Genomic DNA, 13672 nt, shown 5'->3' with positions numbered 1-13672 from the left:
TTTCTATAGATTGAAGTTTTTCGATAGATTGAAATTTTAGAAAGTCGGGGCGAACATGATCGATGTGAACGGATCTTGTCCTGAAGGTGCTCCGTTCACTCAGGAAGCATTCACAGAGCACCTACTGTGGGCTGAACCCTGTTGTAAGAGTTGGGGATCTTGCACAGGATAGGACAGAGTAAGTTGGAGTTCTCCTGGACCTACGTTTTAATGGGGAAGACAAAAAAGGAAACAAGATAACTTTAGACTGTGGTAAGTGCTAAAAACAAAATTAACAGGGTGATATGATAAACAGCCATCAACGGGAGAGGTAGGATTAAACAGGGTGGCCCGGGAAGTCTTCCCCAAAGGAGGCAGCCTTTGAGCTGAGACCTGAATGGCCAGAAAGAGCCATTCATCTCTTCAACAGATTTGCACTGAGCACTGGCTGTGTACAGGTAAGCCCAGTACTTTCACAAAGTTTATCCTCCCTCTAGGGTTTACATATGGTAAACAGGAAGAGTAAGTTGGTGATCAGTGTTACAAGGGAAAAGAAAGCAGGGAGGGGAATAGTTCATGAGGACAGGAGTTGAAATTCTAGATAGAGTAGCTCAGAAAGGTCTCACCAAGCAGGCAACACAGAGAGACCAGGGCGAGAGCTAGGGCTAGGAGGAGACAGATCACAGCACAGCTGATAGGCTGCTTAGTGACTGGCTTCCAGTCGGGGGAATAGGAGTCTTTTGGCGGTTTCTGGCTAGAACAGGGATGTAATCCAGCTTACCTTTCCAAAGGATTCTCTGGATGCAGGTTTGAGAATAGGCAGCAAAGGTCAAGGGCAGAAGGAGGGATAGGACCAAAGCATCTCCTGCAATCACCTAAACGAGAGGTGGTTTAGACAAGAACGTAGCAGGGAGGGAAGGCAAAGGTTTGGATTCCGACTCTGTTTTGAAGGCAAAGCTGCCAGAATTTCCCACTAACTGATTGGAAGTGGGATACGGGAGAAAGAAAAGGATCCAAGATAAATGAGGTTTTTGGCCGCAATACCAGAAGGATAGGAGTTGCCTTGAACTGAGGGTGGGAAGGAAAGTTTGCCCTGGGAGCAGGTTTAAGAGAGGAAACACGGGTTTGGGGGGAAGGGGGGTTAAGATCAGGGATTGATCAGCAGTCCGGTGGAGGGAAAACATAAAAACAGAAAGACCTACTGAGAATTTCACATCAGGCTTGTGCAAGGATAATTAGGATTGCCTGGTAGACGTCTTTCCATAGAATTTTTTTTTTTTTTTTTTTTTTTACAAATAAACCTACTGGCAAGTTGAGCTCTGTCAGGTCAGATGAGAAGGTTACCTCCCTGGGCACGGTCTTCTGACTCTAAGAGTCAGGCTCCCTTGTTCTGGGTGCTGGCTGGAGGTTTCGGTGGGAAAGGAGGAATTCGTTCCGAAGATGTGGCCCTAGTCACAGTAACGCGTGAGGCAGCGTTGGTGGGGGTGGCCCTGCAGGGTTCAGCCCTAGTGTAACAGTGGTTCCCAGACATTTTTTGCCAATGACCCCTTTGACATGTGACCAGATTCCACAGGCTGTCTTTCAGTTTGAACCCAAACTTCCCTTCCTTCTACGCCCCACGCCTGCGTCCGTGAGGGACACACATTCTAAGCATATTTCGTTCCTCAAGAGCAGGCTCTGCAGCTTTGAAACTCTTCATTAGCATTCCATTGCCTCATCTGCTCTCCCGCCAAGATTCCGGCAGAGGCTGCTCTCAAAATAAGGAGGCCTTATTTATTCCAATTCTCCCTCCCCCAGGAAGATGCTGAGAGCTTTTCATGAGAATTCTTCAAAAATTGCTGAGATTCTGTGGACTTCAGAAAATGTACTTAAAATGGGGACTTCGGTAATGAGGGCCCTCAGTAGATACTCACTGGTGGAGATGATAGGCCTTGAACCCCCTGCGTCTGGAGGGCCCTCGTCATTCTGCCCACTGTGGTCCAGCCCAAGAGAACACTCCGGAAACCATCTTTTTTTGGTCGAGAGCAGAAACAGAGAGGAGGTGGGTTGGCCCTCTCCCTCTCATTCTTCGTACCTGTTCTTCCCATCTCCCTGGACTTATTTCAAAAGCCATGTTAGTGAAATAAACCAGTCACAAAAAGATAAATACTGCATGAGTCCACGTATATGACATATGTGAAGTAGTCAGATTTACAGAGACAGAAATAGAATGATGGTTACCAGGGCCTGGGGGATGGAGGGGAAAGGGGGTTGTTTAATGCTTATAGTAGTTCAGATTTTCAAGATAAAAAAGTCCTGGAGGTCAGTGTCACGACAATGAATATACGTAATACGACTGAACTGTACACTTAAAAATGATCATGGTGGTAAATTTTATGGTACATGTTTTTTACACAATTTTTTTAGTCACATTAACATTACTTCCATGAAAGGAAAAAATACTCAAGCTCTAAAACTCGAATGCCTTAGGACAGAGTAAACAGGCAGAGTCCATGGAGTAAGGTTTTTATGTTATAACCATGGCTGTTTCTATTATCCACTTCCTCATGATTCTGCGGGATGCACATACCTATGGTGTGTATGTCTCTGGGTCTAGGTGTAAGCACTCCAGCATCTTCTAGACATTTATTCATTCTTTTGAGGGGCTCATCTACACACTGAACCTGATACAATTTTGTCTTTTAAAGAAAGACCAAAGAATATATATATATATATATATATATATATATATATATATACAATGAACTACTATGCAGCCCTAAGAAATGAAATCTTGCTATTTGCAACGACATGGATGGAACTAGAGGGTATTATGCTAAGGGAAATAAGCCAATCAGAGAAAGAAAATTATCATATGATCTCACTGATAGGAGGAATTTGAGAGGCAGGTTGGGGAAGGGAGGGAAAAATGAAAAAAGATGGGACTGGGAAGGGAAACAAACCATGAGAGAGTCTTAAACTCAGGAAACAAACTGAGGGTTGCTGGAGGGGAGGGGAGGGGAATAGGAGGGATGGGGTGACTGGGTAATGGCTATTGGGGAGGATATGTGCTATGGTGAGTGCTGTGAATTGTGTAAGACTGATGAATCACATACCTGTACCCCTGAAACAAATAATACATTATATGTTAATTTAAAAAGAAAAGAAAGTCCAAATTGCAGCATGAAATACTCAGGGTCACGTAACGGACTACTGGAAAATCCAGGATGCCCATGTCTACCTCAGGCCTGGTCTCAGAATCACTCTTTCTCTTTATCTCAGGCAACCCCTGCTCTCTGGCCAGGAGTAGTTCTTATTAAAGAGCATGGATTTTATGAAGCAGGAGGTAGCAGGAGGAGTAGAGAGAGTAGCGTCTTGAAAGCAACAGCTCCCATACCAACCAGTTTAGCCCTGGGCAAATCTCTGAACTCCTGAGCCTAGCTCCTGGGGATAATATGAATGCTTTGCAGGATAGGAGTGAGTACCTGGGACATGGGACATGGGTCTTTTGTTCATGGTCATCATCATGACTCATCGTAGGAAAAAGGCTTCAGAATCCCCCTTGAGACACCCAGCATACCCACTGGGTAGTCTCCTGCTGGACTTAATGTCGAGCAGGTCTAGGTCAGCTCTACTTGGCACAGATTTCTATTCCAGCTCCTACTGTTACTTGCTTCAAATACAATTGTCTCTTAGCCCAAAACTTACTGAAATTCAGCCTCTTTTATGCTTCATACACATTTGGGCCCCTTTTCTAACCAGTTATTGAATTGTACAATTCCCTGGGTCCTGTAGAGTCTGGCCCCCATGGGTTCCTCAGTCTGTATTAGAAGGTTATTTTTGGATCTTAGGATTTACTTCAATCCTTTTTGGGGGAAAAAAAAGTATGATATTATTTGAAATTGTAACTTGCTTTGAGTTAAAGATTTCTGAAAGAGCATGATCATCTTAGCATCTAAGGCTTTTTTCCTGCTCTGTCTTAATAGAACGCAGAAGGGCAGCCTCTGTATGAGCATGGCCATCTGTGATCAAAGGCCAGTGTCAAGAGAAGGTCCCTGCACTGCCAGCTCCGCAACAGGAAGCCCTAGTTCAATTGTTCATCGCAACTTTGTGTCTAGATTTTGAGTTAGAATCATTAATGAGATAGCAAGGTCACAGACCTGGAAAAACTACCCAAAAGATTCCAACCCAGATTTGAGTCCTAAGACTAACAAACGGCTATATGAGAGCTAGAACAGGTGATCTCCAGGAACCTAGTTGGACCCATCATTGCACAAGCATCTCTATTGCCTTGGCTTCAGGTTGCTGGTGCAGAGCTGTGTTCTCTCATAAGTTCTGACCATTCTTGATAAATTAGAGCTGTCGACCATGAGTATCAACCAGTATTTACTGCCATGTTTTAGAGCATATTCTGTACCTCATCTCACTTCTTTGATTGCCTTGTGTCCTCCATCTCTTCTACTTGTGGTCAGGACCTCTGGTTTCTTTTCTTCTTCTTAGCAAAGATATCAGGATTACCTGGTTCAGTACTAAAACCTGTCCAAGAGATTATTAATGAGGAAGGGCTTTGGGCTATTTTCTCCTGCCATTTTCAAGGTGTATAGAATGACAGGGCATGTACAAGCTTTATGATATTAAGTGGCTGTTGTGTCAAGCCCAGGAAAATACAAGATGGGACATGCTGCTATCCGTTCAAACAAAATTGTAGGTCCATGGGACTGACTGCACTCCTCTGACAGGTCTAAATAGAAAGAGCTTACTTGTTCAGCACGGGAAGATCATGTCTGGAAATAATGCCTGTATAAATGACTTGAAACTCAGTCCGCTAAGTCTGCATTTGTTTAATTTCACGGTTCTTCAACTATACAGTTGAATTTTTGTTGAATAGATCTGATGGCCTTTGAAAACTTACATACTTAGGAAATCACTGACTTTTTTATTTTTTTAAATATTGCTTTCCACTACATTCTATGAAGACTCCCTGTGTTCTCTGTAAATGTTCATGATCTCAGCAGACTGGTTGGACTAGGCCAGCATTCCAAACTAAAGTAGATTGACGGATGTGCCATTCATAGACTCACAGGAGACTTGGGGAAGTTCAAAAAAGCTCTGTTTGTTTTGCCAACTCACAAGTCCATATATTTTGGCAGTGGTATCTAAAGTAAATGAAAATATTATCAGCCTTGTCTTTCTTCCTTGTCAAGATTTGTATGAAGTGTTTAAGGAACACTAAGAACCATGAGTCCTCTTAATTATTGTGGAGAAACAGTGAGGAGTGTCACAGATTACAGGTTAGAAAATAAGGCATGTTAGAAGTCATCTAGTCCAATCTCCCACCCAGTTTGGAATCCCTTTATTATAGGACATAGGGATCTCTCCAGCCTCTGCTGGAACACTTCCAGCAATGGGGAGCTCACCATCCCTCAAGAACTGCTTCCATTTTGTCATCTGCAATTACTAGAAAATTCTTCCTCATTTGTGCCAGATATCTACATCCCTTACATTTTTATTTGTGACCTTATTTATGCCCTCTGGAATGAAAGAGAACAAGTTTCATCTCTTCTTCTCATAATAGCCCATTAGCTCTCTAAAGACGGCTCTTCCGTGGGGCCTGTAAATCTTGCTTTCTCGGGATTTAACAGCTGGGTTCCATCTATCTCAAGGATTCAGTGCTCATCTTGATCCTTGGTGGTCAGGCCTGCTCTTAACACGCAGCACTAAATGCTAGAATCTTGATGTGATCTGAAGAGTGAAGAACAGAGGAAAGCTATAACCCCTTCCTTGCATTAGACATCTCTTGGGGTAGCCGAGAATTGTGCTAAGTTTCCCGGCCTCTGTGTCAGTGTCCTGACTCACCTTATTAAGCCAGCACTTTCCCATCCTGTCCTTACGAAATTGACTTCTTTTAATCCCCGTACAGGATTTGATGTCTATTTTTGTTAAAATGGATCTTTACATTTTACCCCATATTATCAGCCTGTGGTCATCCTTTGGGATCTTGATTCCCTCTCCTGAAATATCTGACCAGCTTGCCACCCCCATTGTCTCCTAGTCAGATATAGAACTTAACTGTAACAGAGCAGACAACAGAAGCCGCGGTCACATCACCAGACACTTTCCTTCAGGTTGAAGTTGACATTGATCCGTCATCCAGCTACTGGTCATTTAATTTTACTACATTCCAGACCCCGTTGTTTCATATTATTCGAAGAGTGACTTAAGAGATATCAGCTGCCTTGTTGGAATCCTGGGATGCTATTTCTGGTGCATTCTCTGAGCAGTAATCCTATCAAAACCAGAAATGAAGTTATTTTGGCATGACTTGTTCCTAATGAAGCTTGAATCATCTGCCACTTTCCTGTCTAGGCTCTGAGTGGGTGACGGTTTGCCGAGCCCGGAAAGATCAAGTATACGGTTCAAATGGAAGTGCTGTTCAGAGACTTGGTTTTACTCATGAAGAGTATCAAAACTTCCAGAGAGCAGGTGGAAAGATTTAAGAGTGCCACATGCACATTTGAATTGAGTGACAGTGAAATGTCAGGGAAAAGTCTCCTCCATTATGTGTATACATCGTAAAAATGAAAAGAAAACCGTGGGGCGCCTGGCTGGCTCAGTCGGTGGAGCATGCGACTCTTGATCTCAGAGTTGTGAGCTTGAGCCCCGCGTTGGGTGTAGAGATGACTTAAAAATAAAATCTTCAGAAAAAAAGAAAAAGAAAACCGAAAAAAATAATAATACTGTGACTACAATTCTTGGAAAGATGGCAGGTAAGACTGAGATATGATGTAAAAACAGAAAAGGAGGGGTGCCTGGGTGGCTCAGTCATTAAGCATCTGCCTTTGGCTCAGGTCATGATCCCAGGGTCCTGGGATCCAGCCCCGAGTCGGGCTCCCTGCTCGGCGGGAAGCCTGCTTCTCCCACTCCCACTCCCCCTACTTGTGTTCCCTCTCTCGCTGTGTCTCTCTCTGTCAATTAAATAAATAAAATTTTAAAAAACAAAACCAAAACAGAAAAGGAGGCAGAAAAACAAAAACTCTGAGTTCCTGAAGCCCACAGTGCCCCAGATCTCTATGAAAGAGAGCGTGTGTGCAGTAGGAAGGTAGTGGGGAGGCATCCCCACCCAGGCTAGGAGTCGAGAGCAGGGTTTTCTAAGGGGAAATAGGTTTAAAATGGTTCCTTGATCATGGGATGGGTTTATAAATCCCACAGAATGAAACTCAGATTAAAAACACATACCAAGGGGCGCCTGGGTGGCTCAGTGAGTTAAGCCTCTGCCTTCGGCTCAGGTCATGGTCTCAGGGTCCTGGGATTGAGCCCCACATCAGGCTCTCTGCTCAGCGGGGAGCCTGCTTCCCCCTCTCTCTCTTTGCCTGCCTCTGCCTACTTGTGATCTCTCTCTGTCAAATAAATAAATAAAATCTTTTTAAAAAATAAATAAAAAATGAAAATAAAAACAAACACCAAGAAGTGCTCACTTGGGCAGCACATACACTACAACTAGAAGGATACAGACAAGATTAGCATGGCCCAGGTGCGAGGATGACACACAGGTTCATGAAGAAGTACCATATAAAATACACACACACACATGCAAAGAGCCGCCTCAGAAACTCCCCCAGTGATGCTGAGTTCAGGTCACCTCCAACATCAGTCTTCCTTACCTTCTCTTTCTATTTCCCTGTTTTAGTCTTTCTCAGATACCAGGGTCCTGAGAAAGCCTTTCCAGGTCCTGCCATACGAGGACTGGGTTCTACAGGCAACAGCCCATGGCCTCTGTCCCTCCAGGAATGTCCCTGTTTTCAGAGAGCTGTACTTCAGTCCCCCAAGCTCCCTCTCTCCAGCACCAGGAAAGACTGAATCCTGGAAAATACTGCTGTGGCGTTATTTTTGGCTCCCTTCCTTCCCGCCCTGTGTCTGCCTGCTCATCGACAACCATTAACAGCTGTTAGAGGGGGCTTTCAATTGCCTAGCTTCTTGCTGAAGTGTTTTAACACCGGTTTTCTAAGAGCTCGGCTACGCTCTAGAGGTGAGAGAAAAATGGCAGAATAGTTACATAAAGCCCCCTTCATTTGGGGAGCCAGGTTTTTCTCCCCCCCCCCTTTTTTTTTTGCAAGAAAAATAAGCCTCTGACAAGAGCTGTAGAGGCGCAGCCCAGCTGCATCCCTGTAGAGTCGATTCTGATGATCTCATGTGGCGGCCCTAGAGGCAGCCCTGTGCCATTAGCAGGAACACAGTAGGAGTTGTGATGTCTATGCATCGTTGACGTTGAGCATTTTCCCATTCCCACCCTCGCTGAGCTGCTGGAATTCTGGACTAGACACAGAGGAGGTAGCCTGGCAGCACAGAGATTAGAAGATGCCAACAGGACCCCCTGAGGCCATGCCCAAGCCTGTACCCCAGTCAGCCTCTTCCAGGAGCCCACTGCTGCCAACGAGACTGCCGGCTGGCCCTCTCCTCCATTGTTTACTTCCTTACGAAGGACGGATAACTATAGTAGACATTTGGAAAGTTCTGAGCTCCTCGTAAATGTTAACCCATTGATTCTCACTAGCCCCAGAAGAGATGATGATGTTGTTCCTGATCAAGAATAAACCCTTCATGTCTACCAACACTTTTACCACCTTTGGCTACTTCACTCCACGCCCCCTACCCCCAGCGGGGACTAACGCACAGTCCTGTCCCCATGTTTCAGACTAGAAAACAGGAAAGGCCCTATTCAAATGTCTTCGACGTCAACACTTAGCCAGAATAATGGTTCAGTCTCCTAATCCCAGTGTTTTCTCAAAATATGGGTATGTGTAGCACAACATGGAAGTGAGATGATCTCAAGTGACGTATGAAGAACTTTTTTCAAAATCATTGTGTTTATTTTAATATGTATTAGAAAAAGCATAACCTGAGGGGCGCCTGGGTGGCTCAGTGGGTTAAGCCTCTGCCTTCAGCTCAGGTCATGATCCCAGGGTCCTGGGATTGAGCCCCGCATCAAGCTTTCTGCTCTGCAGGGAGCCTGCCTCCACCTCTCTCGCTGCCTGCCTCTCTGCCTACTTGTGATCTCTATCTCTCAAATAAATAAATAAAATCTTTAAAAAAAAGAAAAGAAAAGAAAAAAGCATAACCTGAGATTTCACAGCCAGTCTTGCTTAGGATAAGTTTCCTTCTGAGCTAAATTTATTTAAGGGAGAAAGTGAGTTGCATTAAAGAAAATACTAAAAATTGTGACCACAGGTCCCAAGTCTCTGTAGTTTAGGAAACACTTCATAATTCAGCACTTTTCCTGTCCACAAGTGCAAGCACTCTTCCTTGTCCACAAGACAAGAATCTGTCTTGTACAATATCTACCCAAAGGAAGCCACAGTGGCATCTCACTGGGAACACAGGGTCATGCCTATTTTCATAAGTTTTGTATAAAATACAGGAGTAGGCTTTTGCATTAAGTACATTTAGATGGAAACACTTCTTATGTGTGTTTCTTTCCATCAGCATTCTTGGTTATCTGATTTATGTATTATTTCCAAAACACCCTAGCTCTCCTGCTTGGGTCCCTAAGTATCTATACCACCTCCTCTCCTATCTGTAGCCCTCCTAATGGTGAGGTTAGAGCATAATGTTCTATCTGACGACTGTGTCATGTTGCAGAATTTCTTCAGGACTAGCTAAGATGATTTGCACCTCTATATCAGTTTTCTGTAACCACATACCTCTCCCCGCTCCTTTCCTTCTCCTCTTTCAGCTCAGTGAATTTCCAGAGAAGACCTATTTGTTTGCTCTTGTGGGTATCCTTATAATTTAGATGTTCTTCCAAAGAATGGTTATGGAGGGCAATGGGTTTGATAACAATAACCCCATCTTCTGTTGCTAAAATTGTAGGAGACAGAGGGGATATATGGCATGAGATGAGCCAGGACAAGTCAGTTGAGCCCAATTCTAAAGAGCCTTGAATGCCAGTGTGAAAGGGGCCTGGTTTTTAATTCTGCAGGAAGCGGGGAAATAAAGTGATTGTCATTGGGAAGATTAGTCAGGCAACAATACAAAGGAAGAATCAGGGAGAAAGAGACAATGGCCAGGTTGTTACAGTGGTCTAAGCAAAAAGTAAGAAGGCCATGAAGGAAGTCATGTTTGTTTGAAAAGAAAGATGCAGATGCCTTTCAAAGACTGAAGAGTAACAGAAAAGGTTTAAAATTGTATCATGATTTTCAAGCAGACGTCATTGACTAAATTGTTGATTATTTCTTCTAGATCAGTGCTATTCAGTAACACTTTCTATGATGATAAAAATGTTTTCCTACATGGTCCAATATGGTAGGTAGCCACTAACCACATATGACTACTGAGCATTTGCAGCGTGGCTAGGGTGACTAATCAGTCTGAATTTTCTAATCGTATTTAATTTTAATTAATTGTAATGTAAATAGCCACACGTGGTTAGTGACCATCATGTTGGACTAACCACCCTAGTGCAGGCCTTGAGTACAAGCGCCAGCTATCCCGCCGGACTTGTTTGCCATTCTGTCCCTAGAGCCTAGTATTGTCTGTCACATAGTAGGTACTTAATAAATATTTGTTAAGTGAAAGAATAAAAAGAAACCTTATGAAACAGAGACAAAGATTATGTCCTGTTCGAATCAATATGCTCCTTTATTGCACCTCAAAAGAGGAGGATGGAGATTTCCCACACACATTTAGAACATTTCCCAAATGTTTAAACTGAAGCTCTCAGCTTGTGCAAGTGGAATAAAATCAAGGCAAGGGGATAGATGAAAGTCAGCCATGTGGTGGGAAAATCTAAGCCCAAGGTCTGTTCTTTCGGCCCCTAACTTCTTGGTTTTCGTTTCTGGCTATTATAGAAATTGATAGTACCCAGCCTCTTCTTGAAATATGTGAGGGTAATGATCAGCATGAAAAAATGTCTTTTATGAGGAATAATAAAAAGAAAATGTGTTAGAGCGGCTTGGTTACATGGCTGTAGAAATATAGGGAGGTCTACACGTGATCTGCAGTGAGGGGCTCAGGAACTTAAGCCCCATGACCTTGGGCAAGTTGTTTAAGCTCTCCAAACCACAGTTTCATAGAAAATGAGAAAAGGAATCATAAACACTTCACTTACCAAGCTGTTGGGAGGAAGAAATGATACAATAATAGGAAAATTCATGGTTCATAATCCATAAAGTTCCATTCAGAGGTTTATTTTAATTCACACAGACTGGATTTATATCTAAATGTATGTCGGAGAGACACAGTTATATTAAAATATAATTCTGATATGTGCCTTCTAGAAAATGAAAAATAAGAAGTCCTCAAATTCCAGCTACCTACATCCAAAACAAAATCTAAACAATCCCAAAAAAGACTTTTATTTATCTTAACATAAAAAAAAAAAAAATCTGGAAAAGCTGATCCCACAACCTCCTTCCAATAACTTATTATGACTCAGTAGTGCTTGTTGCCAGGAAGTTCTTTGTCTTTCCACCATCTCCCTGCCCTTTTAGATTCAGTGGCTGCATCCTCTCCCCCATCTGCCTGGGACCACCTCCCACTTGTCACTGCTCCCCTTCATACCCTTATCTCCCCTGCTCTGTGCTTCCATCACTTGCCTCAGGCCCCCTTGTCTTAGCATTAAAATTAGGCCCTTTTCTTCTCTTTCTTCAAACTCACAACTTCCGCAGTACCTGTAGCCATCTATTAGGAAATGTCTCTGGGCGCCTGGGTGGCTCAGTCGGTTAAGCATCGGCCTTCAGCTCAGGTCATGATCTCAAGTTCCTGGAACCCAGTGCCACATCGGGCTCCTTGCTCAGGGGGAGTCTGTTTCTCCCTCTCCCCTGTCCCCACCAACTCGTGCTCACTCTCTCTCAAATAAATAAAATCTAGGAAGGAAGGAAGGGAAGGGAAGGAAAAAGGAAAGGAGAAACCTCTCCAGCAACCCGAATCTCCCAGGACCACCAGTTTACCTCCCTCACCCCTCATTCCCCTTGCTTTACTCTCCATGATGGTAGCAAAGAACTAGTCATCACTGCACATGTACGGACCATCCACAGACAGAGCTCTGTATAACCCTGTCAAATAACATCACACCGGCTTAGGTTTTCCATGTAGGGAACCCCTACTTCCAGAAAGTTTCAAAACTTGGCCTGTATGTCATAATCGCATTCTGTTCCCCAAATCCAGGATTGTAAGGGGATTCCTGTTGAAGATAGTTATTCAGTTGCCATTAGAATTACTTTCTCATAGTACATAAATCCCATTTCTTTTTCATAAATATGACCACGTTTCTGGTCTTTTTGTCATTTTTTTTTCCAGTGTTGAACATTCTTATTAAAATAAAGGACCATAACTGTGCACAATCCAAATAATTGCTAATCAATTCAGGGAACATGTGTCAGTTTTCAGGTTTTGCCATTCTCCCCCACTGACAACATACTCTCTTTCTAACCATATTCAAAGACAGGAATCTCTAGAAATCCTATTGGTTTTCATCATACATAAGATTAAATAATTATTTAATTCTTATATTTGGGGTCTATCTTTTCTTCTTTTTTTCTTTCCAAATATTTTCTTTCCAAAATACTGACATCTAATTAAGCCTCACCAGAATGTACACCACTTGCCACCTTTAAACTTTTATTCTAATTCAAATGTCTCTTTATGGCTACTACGTGGAAAAATAAGGCCACTCTAACCCCAGTGATTGGTAAAAATACTGAAAATTCAGCCCTCCTTAAGGTGAGACTAGTTCATTGCTGGCTAGTCAATAGTATGACAACTGATTGCATTGGTTAAAGGGTAAAGTGGTAAGTATGCTGAAATTATACAAGAGATAACCATTGAAAATAATGTATTTTAAAATCCTGTTATATTCAGAAATATAAGTTATACAGACTTAACATAAAAGATAAAGCAGAAGTACAAGCTCAAAACTTAAGACCTTCTAGTGGAAGCCAGTAGGGTTCTGCAAACGCATGGTTAGGTGATCACACTACCCAAGATCTGGGTTCACAGGCATGTGTCCTCAGGGCATAAAAGCAGCAGAGAAAATCACACGTGGCCCTTCTTTTCCCTCCAGAGGGTTGCCGATCAGACTTGAAACTGTGGTAGTAAGGATTAGCCCCTGTGGTCTAGCTCTGTTCCCAGACCCGCCACTGGGAGCAGCCTAATCTGATGATTATATTCATAATAATCCATCAATTAGGGTCCTTATGAAGAAGTTGCATATAAAAGTCCTACATACAACCAAACATAACCCCACGTTCATACAGAAGACCAGGTGCGCTTTTCACTTTTCATTTTACCAAAGCTGGGAGGCGGTGGGAGTCCTCCCCTGAAACACTCAGATTCTTTTTTTAATATGCAAGTTACATGACTGTAAAAAGAGTCTTTGTTTCACATTTGCAGTACTTGAAACATTTCCATTGTCTCATGCATTGGTCTGTGTAGATGCAGGTTGTATTTTTGGTGGTCCATTGTCTGAGGAAAGAAGGCTAGGATGGGCAGTCTGGATAAATTGCATTCCCAGAGTTTCTTAAGAAATTAGTTGTTTGAGGGTGCCTGGGTGCCACAGTCTGTTAAGTGTCTGCCTTTGGCTTAGGTTGTGATCTCGGGGTCCTGGGATCGAGCCCCTCATCAGGCCCCCTGCTCAGTGGGCAGTCTGCTTCTCCCTCTCCCTGCTTGTGCGTGCACTCTCTCTCTCTCTCTCAAATAAATAAATAAAATCTTAAAAAAA

The 13672-nt window shown here is 43.1% G+C and overlaps 1 protein-coding gene and 1 non-coding gene across 7 annotated transcripts in view; both read left to right on the top strand.

Annotated features, from left to right (window-relative positions):
* BACH2 (BTB domain and CNC homolog 2) overlaps nt 1–13672 on the top strand; it is a 352486-nt gene that overhangs the window by 296074 nt on the left and 42740 nt on the right. The gene's annotated exons all lie outside the window — the stretch shown is intronic.
* On the top strand, nt 7426–7532 carry LOC116868240. Its single transcript, XR_004382782.1, has one exon. It is a non-coding gene; the product is annotated as a U6 spliceosomal RNA (small nuclear RNA).

Source organism: Lontra canadensis, unplaced genomic scaffold (assembly GCF_010015895.1).
Source record: "Lontra canadensis isolate GAN:19392208 unplaced genomic scaffold, GSC_riverotter_1.0 scaffold14, whole genome shotgun sequence".
NCBI classification, from domain to species: domain Eukaryota; kingdom Metazoa; phylum Chordata; class Mammalia; order Carnivora; family Mustelidae; genus Lontra; species Lontra canadensis.
This window is presented reverse-complemented; position numbering and strand designations above follow the sequence as displayed.